Genomic DNA, 13,097 nt, shown 5'->3' with positions numbered 1-13,097 from the left:
GCCAAAGCACGGCTAATGGGTCTTTTGGGTCTTTTTCTAAACGCATTCGCTGCACAGAATTGAGATGCATTTTTTTGGAAGATTAATAAAAAGTTTTAAGTGCAATTAAATCTACTGCACACGTGTCCAAAACAATACAATACCTCTTAAAGTTTTGTCTCGTCGCTCGTAGCAGAATTTAAAAACGAAAAAAGTCAAAAAAGTATTGTGGTAGTTAATAAAACAACACGAATTGTAGCTTAGCGTCCGATTTATTCTGCTGCTCGATCAAGACTGACCGCGTAGCTTAATTATGTTATACATAGAATACATAGAATGTGAAATAGAATGAGAGAAAAGATAAAGAGAGCCAATATCGAGAGAGAGAGTTCGGATAGCCGAGAGAGCATCGAGTTAAAGTATATGTATGTATGTGTGTGTAGGCACACGTCCTACTACAACTCGGCCATCCTGCGAACCAGATCTCCTGATCTTGACTTTACAAAGAATAAAAATAAATCTTAACTAATACTTTTACTATTATGTCGTACAGTAAAATATTTTTATACATTTTTACTTATTATTTAATTCTTGCCTGATTAAATCATCGAAAAGTTTCTTCCATGTAAACATGGAAGTAGCCATTTTTCAAATCTAATTTTGTGAATGTTGCTGAGTTTACTAATTTGATAAATCTTTGTTGTTCTTAACTATTTTCTTCTAATAATTCCATAAAAGTTTTTTTTTTTTCATTTAATCTATCGCCCTTAATAAATTGATCCTCTAATAGTTGTGATTTAGCATAACAATCTCGTAACAGTTGTGGTTTAGCATAACAATCTCGTAACAGTTGTGTTATTTCCTAACAGTTTGTTTTCATTATTCGCTCTGTTATCGTTAACAGTCTGTGCTCCTAACAGATGTTGAATAATAATCTATGTTCCTAACAGTTGTTGCATGACAGTCTATGTTCCTAAAGTTGTTGCCTGACAGTCTATGTTCCTAACAGTTGTTGCCTAACAGTTGATGTCCCTAACAGTTGATGTCACTAACAGTTGTTGCATAACAATCAGTGTTCCTAACAGATGTTGCCTAATAATCTATGTTCCTAACAGTTGTTGCCTAACAGTCTGTGTTCCTAACAGATGTTGCCTTGTGATGAAGCGATCTACTCCCAAATGCGTGCACATGATTTTCCGTCGAACTCTAGCGTAGCTTCCTTTCCGAGTGCGAGCGAGACCGCTGATCCACATTTTACTTCGTTTAGCTCAATTCTTCTCTTCTCCAGTACTGCCCGTTACATTTCCAGTGCTGCCCATAGCTTGAAATACAGAACTGCTGATGTTGTTGTTGTCGTTGCTGTCGCCCAAATTCGCGACTTCTGGCGCCGAATGCTGTGCAGCTGCGCGCAAAAAACTGTATGGCACCGTTGTTGTTGTCTCGATCCCGTTGCTGTCGTTGTTGTTGTCGCCCAAATTCGCGACTTCTGGCGCCGAACGCTGTGCAGCTGCGTGCAAAAACTGTGTGGCGCCGTTGTTGTTGTCTATTTCTGATGTATACATCTGATGTGCAGCTACGTTGTTCTGCGAATTTCGCAATTCCTTTTTGCTTAAACGTAATTCTTCTTACAGCTTTTCAATGGTGTTTAACAAATCCTGGTCAACACCCTCTCCTCTGTCAGAATTTTCGCGAACATTTTGAGTCTGATCATGACGCTCGTTGTTGTTGTGCAATTCCTTTTCTTGGCCAGACAAAATATTGGCCAAACTTAATAAATCGTTGCTTCCTGCTGGTACTTTTTTAAACATCTCTGGTGAAACATCGAACAACCGTTTTATTAATTTTGCTCTGCTGCCTGTCGTGGGCAAACATAGCTCTGTTAGCCACTTTTTTAACTGGGCCGTAGCGTATTTGTCAAATGTAGACGTGTTCATGTTTTTTTTCATGGCCGATCCCACTTCTGAAATTGTGGTAGTTAATAAAACAACACGAATTGTAGCTTAGCGTCCGATTTATTCTGCTGCTCGATCAAGACTGACCGCGTAGCTTAATTATGTTATACATAGAATACATAGAATGTGAAATAGAATGAGAGAAAAGATAAAGAGAGCCAATATCGAGAGAGAGAGTTCGGATAGCCGAGAGAGCATCGAGTTAAAGTATATGTATGTATGTGTGTGTAGGCACACGTCCTACTACAGTATGCAAAACAATAGTGTAAAGTATAATGCATAAAATGTGATATTGTTTTAATTTTTTGTTTGTATCTACCGTCTTTAAGTAACATTAAAAAAGGCATACTCACGTCAATTTGAGCTAGGCTGCAAGTGTATCAAAATAGGAGTGCAGTTATCTTGATTGGACAACTGCAGGTTCTTAATATATCATTAAGAATTTGTCCAAGAAACACTATTTATAAAAGTTGATGCCCAAAAATTATTTATTGCACTAAAAATTGACAATTTAACTCAAGATTATCTTAAAATATTTTATAATTTATTAATTGACCTTATAATTTTTAATAGCTGTTATCTTTTAATAGCTTCAATATGATGCATTATCCTATTGTGTTTAAATATACTTATGTAGTTTTCATTTTGCAATAAAATTCATTATAATTTCACACTACAGCACAATGCACAACTGAAATGCAATTGATTAGCAGCAAATGCAACAACAAGCAATGTCAACAATGTCCAATAGAGATGGAAAATTGAGTTGAAAATCTCGCACAATGTTGACAACAGAGGCAGCATTTAAATAATACAATATTATGCGCATAAAACACGAGGGAATATTTGGGGCGAGTTTTATGCAAATGCTGTTGTTGAATCGATTTCGTTGGACTAGAAAATTGTTTTGGATTATGCTGGCGAATTACCTGAACATTGTTGTCAAAATGTAAACGGATGATATATTATGCATGCAACATTGCAATAGTTAATAACAAATTTATTTGACAAGCAAAAGCATGGACTGGCACGGCGGGGCTGTCTGCTTTAATTATTTGCTAAGCTGGCTTTTGATATAAACTACGAGCAGCATTCAAATGTTTAGTCATCAGCATCTCACGTTGGGCGCCAGTTTTGGCGTCTCAATGGCGCCATTTTCTAGCCCATTTGCCTGACGACGTTGTCGTTGTCGCTGTCGCTGGCAGCTGCTGCTTCAACTCTCCTCACTCTGCCTGGTGTGCTTGCTCATTAAATGCAATTCCTAATGCAATTGACGTGGCTGAATCTGCGGCTCAGTCGCCACAGCGAAATCTCCTTCCATGACAAAAATCTAGCCCCGCAAGCGGCCTTGTGTTTTGTATTTCCTTTTGTGTGTGTTTGTGTGCTGTGTGATTTGCAGTTTGTTTGATTATGAAAATGAAAATTACTTGGTCGTGGCTCTGCTTTTTGCGGTTTCGCCAACGCAAATTGTGAACTGATTTTTAATGAGTCGACAATATGCAGCGCATAAAGCCAGCGGGAGCCTTAATTTGTAGTTGCCTCAGCTTCAAGGCTAGAAATCATTATCCTTCTCCTTCTCCCTCTCCTTTCTTATTCCCATCTGGACCTTAGGGTATATGGTACGTGAAGAACTGAAAATATATAAAAATAAAACGTCACACTAATTAACACGTCAGTGCGAATGGGGCTCAAGAGAGATTTTTATTTCATTTTTATCAAGCATACGCAGCGTGGCTCCAAACTTAAAAGTTGCGCAAAATTTCCACTGAATTTTGGTCGAGCTGTCGGCTCAAGTTAAGGCAATGTGTGTGTGTGAGTGTGTGTGTCAAGTCTTTTGGCACAAACAACCAAATGACAGAATGAATGCTTGACTGGTTGACGGACTCAGTGACTCTGCCTTCGCTTGACAAACTGTAAATGAGAATTCTCTCAGCCGCTTTCAGAGTTGAGCGAGCTGCCTCTGCGGCTGGCACGTGGCTTGATTTATATTTTATTTAAAAAACTGAAGGCAAATTATCAGCTCAGCTTGTGCATTTTTTGTGTGTGCGCCTCCTCAACTCAACTCGACTCGACTCGGCTTTAGCTTGTATACAAAGTTTGCTCAACGTTTATCTTGTGGTCGTTTTGCTGATTCTCTCTGTGTGACCCAGCAAAAGTTTTCTTTGAGCACAGAAAAAAACAACGCGCGATTCTGTATCTGAATCTGGAACATTGTGGGTGGTCAGTTTGCTTACAGCCTAACAGTGAAGGAAAAAGAGACGGAGATAAAGTTGTAGAAAGAGAGAGAAGAGAAGCAAGACGCTGGGCGTAACGAGTTTTTGCATGTTTAAGTGAAATTTAAGCATGAATTATTTAGGCGACTACAACAAATTGAATGGTCGCTGGTGGCAAAGCCGACGCTATGCGTTGGTTTAATGAGATTGCCCCAAGGCAAACATTGTGCCTGTAGCAAGAGGAACCTTGCCAGCCAGCCAGGTTGTGGTAATTATTCACACATTTAAAGCGGAGCCTTAACCTAGCAAGATTTAAACTGAAGACTTAACCCACGATTCCATGAGGTAGAGTTGAAATAAAAGAAACAACTTCAAAAGGAATTTCGTGCCGTTAAAATAATTATACCCTCTATCCATAGGGTAGAAGGGTATTATAACTTTGTGCTGGCAGGAAATGCATGCAACAGGCAAAAGAAGGTATCTTTGACCCTTTAAAGAATATACATATCATAAATACTTAATCAGCGTCAACAGGCGAGGCGAAATATTCATGTCAAACTGTTTGTCGGTCCGTATGATATCCAATAGAGATCTTGCTATTTTTGAAGGCAGATCAAATTTGCTTTGCAAAGCGACAAAAATGATATAAAGCGTAGTTTTGAAGCTAGAGTCATGATTTTTGGTACATACAATAATAACAATAGTAAAAAACAAATAATAAAAACATAATATTTTGGTAATTTAACGGATTTGATTTCTTTGTCGATTACTTGCAAATTTGAAATTGACGCTTTAAAAAATAATTTTTGTAGCATACTTTCAGGGTGTAGCAATGATACTTTTTCGAAAACAAGCTATATCTCGGCCATATCCTGACGAAATACGTCAAAGGACATATATAGGCACGATCGCAAGAACGAACTTTATCAATCTGCATCAAAAAATATGGGATTATCTAAGGATCCAACTTTTGTAATTTTTTGGTCGGCGAATCAAGAGGAAAAGGTTAAATTTGCAAATTTGCAGGATATCTCGAGAACCACAAAGATTTGAATGTACTTTGGCAGGATGATAGGCCTAACTAATATTTCACATTTGGCACAGAATTCGCAAGGATCAGACAGGATACGGCCGAGATATACACGATTTTTTTAAATTAAAAAAAGTCCTTGTAACTTGGCTATTTGCAGGACATTTTTCCTCTTTGGTATGCCAATCAGTTTGTATTGATTATAGCTGTCCTTGTGCCAAAGGACATCCCAATCGTCCTTCAAATGGCCGAAATACGGCGGTTTTTTCAAGTTTTTGCCAAGTTTTCTATGCTTACCCCCTTGAAAAAATTTAAAGTGTTTTTTCTTAAGAGATCCTTGAAATTCCTGAATCCTAATCAATAGTTCTGGTTACTATAATTACAAAAAAGGTATGTCCTTGCCAGATCTTTCAGGATTTGGCCAAGTTATGGCGAATATGGTAAAAGCATTATTTGTTTGGATTGCATACTTTTAGGGGTTGCTATACAAAGTATCTAAACTAAATGAAGATCTGTCGTTATTTGGCCATATCCTGCCATACTCTCAAAGGATATATATTGCTAGGATCACAACGAACAGCTCTATCGATCTGCATCCACATAACATATGCGGGCAATCAGTAAACCAGTGAAATATTGATAACTGATATTTCATACGAAAAATTACCGCATTGAAGAAAGTGTGTCACAAAACCTTTATAGGGAAATAGTATAAGTAATAAGAAAATGCACAGTCATCTTCCTCATCTTATCCCTCCTCTGCCCTCTCTAAATACTCGTTCTTATGGCACTTTTCTGCAGTTCGTGACGGGCTCTAGGTATCAAGACTTTCTGTTAAAAGCCACTTGGAGAGACTGAAATATCAGGCGAACATAAAAAAATAGAATAGAATATTTAGAAATGGACCCAAATATGTTTTGTCCCCATTGGTCAGTTTGCGCTCTTGCATGTGGATCCTAAGGGCGGGATTATGAGATCTTGCATTTGATTGGTCAGAATTGAAAACGTTCCGAAGTGACTTTGTCTGCAGCTACCTTCTGGTCACTTCTGTTGGCCTAGTAGATTATAAGAAAATTACAATAGCTGTGAGTAGGAAGAAGTCATAGTAAAGTGCAACGTGGATCAGCTGAAATACTTGGCGAACATAATTGCTTGCTGCTGATTTATGATCTCCTGGTATTTCATTTGATGATTTGTCACTTTTTACCCATTCGCGATGACTAGAATTGTTCAACAACTGCCGTAATCGAGCAGATGAAATACCAGGCAAACATAATGAAGCAGCACGTGGTTTTCCAACGCAGCAGCAGTTCAGAGAAAGATCCTTTCAGAGCGGGAACACGTGCTGCAATTGATTTCACATAGTATTGCCTGCTGCTGATTTATGTTCTCTTGTTATTTAAATTGATGATTTGGCAATTTTCGCCCCTGCATGACAAATGGAATTGTCTGAAATTGCTGAAGTACCAGGCGAACATAATAGAGCAGCAGGTGGGAGCACAGGATGCCATTGACTTTTTGCATTATTGCTTGCTTCTAATTAATGTTCGCCTGGTATAACTGATGATGGTATGATACTGTTTACCTATTTGCGGCGGCTAATCTCAAACTATTCAACATAAACCACAATCGATAGTCCTACGACGAGTATTAGATAAAAGATATTTACTTTCCTGTTTGTGATCAGATAAAAATTGTAGAACTTATTTATGAAATACTTTTGTATAGGAATAAGAAAGCAACAGTCGAGTGTGCTCGACTGTAAGATACCCGCTACTCATTTTGAATAAAAGCAAAATATTGCGGTATTATTCTCAAAATATACTAAAATTCAAAAATACCATAAACAAACAAAATTGTATATTTGGTATATTTATATAGTACCACATTTGTCAGCCAAAGCCACTAAGTAGTAGTACACAAGTATTTCTTTAATAACTTCGAAAAATTTTATCTGATCGCAGCCAAATTTTCAGGAATCACAATTACTAGTTATTATTGTATGTATAAAAAATTCGCGACTCTAGATTTTACGCTTGTTATTCGATTTTTGTTGATTTGCGGGGGCGAAAGTGGGCGTGGCAAAAATTTTAAACAAACTTGATCTGCGTGCAAACATAACAAATGCTGTCGAAAAAAAATTATAGCTCTTATCTCTTATAGTCTTTGAGATCCAGTGTTTCATATGGACAGACGGACAAGCGGGCATGGCTAGATCGTCTCGTCTGTTGACGCAGATCAAGAATATATATATTTTATGGGATCGGAGATGCCTCCTTCTACCTGTTACACACATTTCCTGCCGGCACAAAGTTATAATACTCTTCTACCCCATAAAAGCAGGTAGAAAAAATCAATTATTAACTTAATCAAGTTGTTTTTAAATTTGCTAACCAAATAGTTGTCGGCATATATATTAATACAAACTCATTCCCATTGTGAAAGTATTCGAGCATAATTTCGTCAACACGCGACTGAAAGAAATTGAAAACAATGTTGTTGTCGATGGGTCTTCAAGAAGAAGCTGCTTGGAGCAAATAGACCAGAACCTATTGAACAGAAAAAATTACAGATGATCATCCGACATTGAAATCTCTTCTGCCGACAGAGAATCTAGGGCCGAGACTCTAGGTTATCATTACTTGACCTCTCTCGTTCAGAATGCGGAATCCACATCCGCTGCAGAATTTCAATGACTTTAACGAAATAACGAAATTCAGTTGCAAATTCAATTTACTTGCGAGCAGTCGAAGCATTTAAAATGGGCAGAATACAATATAACGGAGTTTTGTTACTGATGGTCCTTCAAATATTCTTGGTGGCTACAACAACTGGAGATGAAGTGAGATCAAAGACATAATACTAAGAAGAACAATGAGTGATTAAAGTGTATACTTTTTCTTCCTATCAGACTTGTGAATCAGACCGAATAATGGAAGAACAGTGCCGCATTCATACATATAAAACTGTGAAACCGTTGCTTGATTATTTCAGACAGGTTAGAAATGAATTAGAACAAAGTGAAACTAAGGAAAAGCAGATAAGTGAGTTAAATTCTGATCTTATGGAAAAATATCGTGAAATTGTAAGAATTCATGAAACATTCGTGAAGGAGGCAGCTCTATTAAATGAGTATAAAAACAAAGTAGTCAAAGGGGAAAACGATTTGCAATTGTGTCAAAATAAAGTTGATAAATCTGAATCTGAAATTCATTCACAACAAAATATTATTCTTAAATTAGAAGAACAACTAACAGATAAATCCACCAACTTAGAAAATTGTCAAGTTCAATTAAAATCTGTTAATTCTAAATTAATTGAAAAAGATGATAATATAAACAGATTTAGTGAGAATATTAAAAATAACACTGAACACCAGAAAACACTTGAATTGGAATTAGAGAACAGTAAATCTATATCAATAAAGCATGAAAAAGATATTCAGTTATGTCGTTCAGAAATCAACAAATTAAATAGAACATCAGAGAACATTAGAGAAGAACAGAAAAAAATTCAATTGAAATTAAATGAAAGTGAAACTAAGCTAATAGATAAAGTAAAGGAAAATCAGTTATGTCAATCTGAACTTGATAAATTAAATGCAACAACATGCATCCCTTTCGGAGAATATCCGGGAGTTAATCAACTCAATGTCTCTGGCATAGGTTTATTCAATGTTTTGTGCGATAGTCAGTTAGCTGGACCTGGATGGATTGTAATACAACAACGAGTTGGGGGAAATGAGAATTTCAATAGGGATTGGGCAACGTATCGCAACGGTTTCGGTTCTTTTGAAAGTGATTTCTTTCTTGGTTTAGAGAAAATCCATCGTATCACGAGCTTGCAGCGTTTCGAACTTTACATACATTTGGTTGCTCAGAATGGAAGTGCCTTCAACGTTCGTTATGACGACTTCAAAATATCTGATGAAGATAATGGATATGCACTGAGTTTGGGTAAATCCAATGGAACTTTTATTGAGGATGGCATGAGAGACACTGAAAACATGAAATTCTCAACATACGATCACGACAACGACAAAGATGATGTTAATAATTGCGCAGTCTGGAATGAAAGTGGCTGGTGGTATAATTATTGTTATACATGGTAAATATTGCAAATTTTTATTTTCGAAGCAAGACACATAATTATAGATTTTTGGTTTTTCTTATGCAGTCGTTTAAATGCACCATATGGGCCAAAACTAGGTTGGTGGGAGAAGAAGTACATTATACTTAAAGAAGTTAAGATGCTAATTCGCCCCAAAGATGCGATGAAAAAGTGATAAACTGAAAAGCTGAAATTCCCATATTTGACTCAATTATATAATCATTTATATATATATTGGTGCATTAAGAAATTTCGTTCTGAAAAATAAATCCAGCGACTATCTAATGCAGCGATTTATTTTTTGAATGGAGATAGATCAGTTTTTTTTGCATTTATTGTATGTTTTGATGTAGCTTTTCAATAGAGGTGCAAATATAGTACTTAAAAGTCAGTAAACTTATGATTATCCTGTATATATCCTTTCAGTCGAACCTTGAATATTAATATAATTTAAGAAATTATCTACACATATTCGTTTCTTGACTAAACATTGTTACTAATAATACCTAAAAAATTTGGTTTTTGTAACATCAGTTTATGGTAAGGTAATAATAATTACACAATTCGAGTGTACTCGACTGTGAGATACCCGCTACCCATTTTGAATAAAAGAAATATATTTAGCGGTATTTTTATCAAAATATACCGAATATACTACAAAAATACTAAAAATATTTAGTTTATCGATGTAATACCGCACTCAAAACATACCATAGACGGCACAATATACCAGATTGTCAACCAAAGCAACACAGAGCCCTAGTAAGTAGGTGTTTTTTTTACCCATACAAAAGTATTTCTTTAATAACTTTGACAATTTTTATCCGATCGCAACCAAATTTTCAGGAATCATAACTACTATAGTTATTACTGCATATACAAAAATTCGCAAAAATTAGATTTAAAAATACGTTTGTTATTAGTTTTTTTTTATTTGCGGGGGCGGATGTGGGCGTAGCAAAATTTGAGGAAAAAAAACTTGATCTGCGTGCAATCATAACAAATGTTGTCGGAAAAAAAATTATAGCTCTATCTATTATAGTCTCTGAGATCCAGTGTTTCATACGGACAGACGGACAGACAGACAGACAGACGGACATGACTAGATCGTCTCTGCTGTTGACGCTGATCAAGAAGTTTGGTATATTTTTTTTCCTATTTTGTAGCATATTAATTTGGTATAATTTAAAATGTATACCGCTCTGTTTTGCGTTCATAGCGGGTATCTCACAGTCGAGCACACTCGAATGTTTATATTTATTTTACTCTCTTAACTCGTTGTTCTTTATATCACATGTATATATATAGTATATTGTTTTGAAGATAATTCTTTGGGCGCAGAGCACGACAATAACGTGAATTTGACAATGTTTGTTATTTCGAAATCAATATAATCTTGCATATTTGTATGTATATTGATAAACGTTTTTATGCCTGCTTGGGAACTCAATGCGTAATTAAATTAATGGACAATAAAAATGGTAGACATGCAGTTTAACTTATGAAAAACTGAAATTATAAAAACTGTTGTGAAGGAATGAACACGATAATTTGATAGAGTAACAAGCAGAAGAACTTTATATTCATTTAAAGTATCGTATTTAAATTTATGTTTGAATACTTTAAATGAAAATTATGTTAAACTAAATAGGTTTTAAAACATTTTCCACCTCAACCATTAGTTATTTAATTAAGAAAATGGGAAACTGTTTGTAGATTGAACGGAACTTCAAATCATTATAAACAACATAACTAGTCGTAATATTAAAAATTTTATGAGCGTTAAGAACTGAACATAAATATTATGAACAACCAGACTATATTTCGCAAACACTAATAATTTTACTTTCCCTAAATGTGCTAAATATTTGCATTTAAAAAACTAGGGAATTTCATTATGAATAAAAGTGAATGCCCATTATTTAAATGATGATCTGCAATTTAAAACGTGTCAAGTGCTAACATATGACGACCCTTTTCTGTCCAACCAAGCCGAAGAATCTTATAAGCATTAATACTCATTAAAGTTAATTGCAGCTGTCTTTTATGTTTGGGATTGGGTTTGGGTTCGGTTTTTGGCCTTTTGGCTCTCAGGTTCTTTAGACCCACTAAGTATACTATATATAGGTTTCTGCAAAAAATTATGCAAATGAGTTGCGACTTAACCCTTTGTGAGCTGAGGCGTTCAAAGCCGCTCGAAAATTCTCACCTGCTGCCAATTTAAGTAAGCCGAAAAAAAAACAAAAGCGCCAAGAACAAGGCAGAACAGAAAAAAGCAAAAAGTACTTAGCACTCAATAGTGCGGCAAAGCGCCAAAAACTTTTGTTGCGCTAACAAACTAAAACGCTTGCTAAAAATAAAGAACATTTGTTAAGCAATTCTCCAACGAATTTGTTGGCAGCAAATTAATTTGAACGCCAAATGGCAAAACATCGCTCCCCTCTCTCTCTTGCTGTCTTCAACTTGTTTTATTTTTTTTTGGGGAAGGTTGAGTATTTCAATTAATTTGCTAGCTACAAGTTGGTGAATTTCATCAACGGATTGGGACAGCAAGCAAATTGCTGAAAGTTCTTCCCACATATGCAACGCGCTACCTCGACTTTCGTTTCCCTCTCTCTCTCTCTCTCGGTCTGAGCTCATTGTGTGGTTTGTGTATTTGCTCTTTGCGGCTTTGCTTGCCAACAAATTTCAGCGAGTGTTGGCAATAGGTTTTGCTTGTTTAAACAAGTTCTTTTGCGGTATCAGAGAGTGAAGCCAAGAATGGCATTAGAATTGGAAGAGTAGGCGAATCAAATGTGTAATCAAATATCAGTTCAGCACAGCAAATATTTATTAGCAATTAATACTCGGTACATAAATCAACAACTAAATGTATAGAGCTAGTTTATCTGAATGTTTATGGTTTGTTTGCTATTTCGAATTCACTTTTCAATTTAATCGAGGAGCAATAAAATGATGTGTGCTTATACAATTCGATTTTGATACCCGCTACCCATAGAGTAAAACGATATAATATCTTTGTGCGCACAGGAAATACATATGTATATAGTATGTACATATGTAGCAGGCAGTAGAAGAATTCTACGACCCCTTAAAATATTCATACATATAGTATATATTCTTGATCAACGTCAACACAAAAACGGCTGCAAGTCTCGGGTATAAATTGAATTCTATAATAATAAGGTATATTCTGAATGTAGTAGTATATCAATATACCAAGTATTGTTTTCGGTATATTTTAAAATATATTGATTGTATATTTTGTATATTTTTTTTGGTATATTTTAAGTTAATGCCTACACTATTTTGCCTAGAACCGTATCGATATACCAAATAAAGCAGCATTCGGTATATTTCAGTATTTTTTAAGTACATATATAAAATTGGGAATACTATAGCACTGTTTTAATTAACGTCAACACAAAAACGGCAGCAGTTATCGGGTTTAAATGGCATTTTATAATAATTTGGTATCATTTTAAGGTAGAAATATATCGATATACCAAATAAACAATTAGGCTTTCTTTAGAGTTTTTTGTACATTACTTAGGTTTATTTTAATATAATACCCATATCGTTGTATCAAATATAGCTTTCGGTATACTACAGTATTTTTTAAGTATATTTTTTGTAATACCGCACTGTCTAGCATTTATTAAAAACGTGTTGCACGTGTCGAGCACACTCGACTTTAGCGCTCCTACTTTCTTTGCTACCCCATCTCAATTTTGTTATTATTTATTCAATAAAAATATAATCCCTAATAAAGCCTTTAAAAAAGAATTGTTGCTGTTTATGTTTCGCATAATT

At 35.4% G+C, this 13,097-nt stretch overlaps 1 long non-coding RNA gene across 1 annotated transcript; it reads left to right on the top strand.

The window, feature by feature from the left end:
• Positions 1–7,856: 7,856 nt before the first annotated feature.
• LOC132783609 (uncharacterized) lies at positions 7,857–9,755 on the top strand. Its single transcript, XR_009632171.1, has 3 exons — positions 7,857–8,016; positions 8,086–9,281; positions 9,351–9,755. It is a non-coding gene; the product is annotated as an uncharacterized LOC132783609 (long non-coding RNA).
• The last annotated feature ends 3,342 nt before the right edge of the window (positions 9,756–13,097 follow it).

Source organism: Drosophila nasuta, chromosome 2L (assembly GCF_023558535.2).
Source record: "Drosophila nasuta strain 15112-1781.00 chromosome 2L, ASM2355853v1, whole genome shotgun sequence".
Classification (NCBI taxonomy): Eukaryota; Metazoa; Arthropoda; class Insecta; order Diptera; family Drosophilidae; genus Drosophila; species Drosophila nasuta.
The sequence above is the reverse complement of the archived record's forward strand: the minus strand, read 5'-3'. Positions and strand labels throughout refer to the sequence as shown.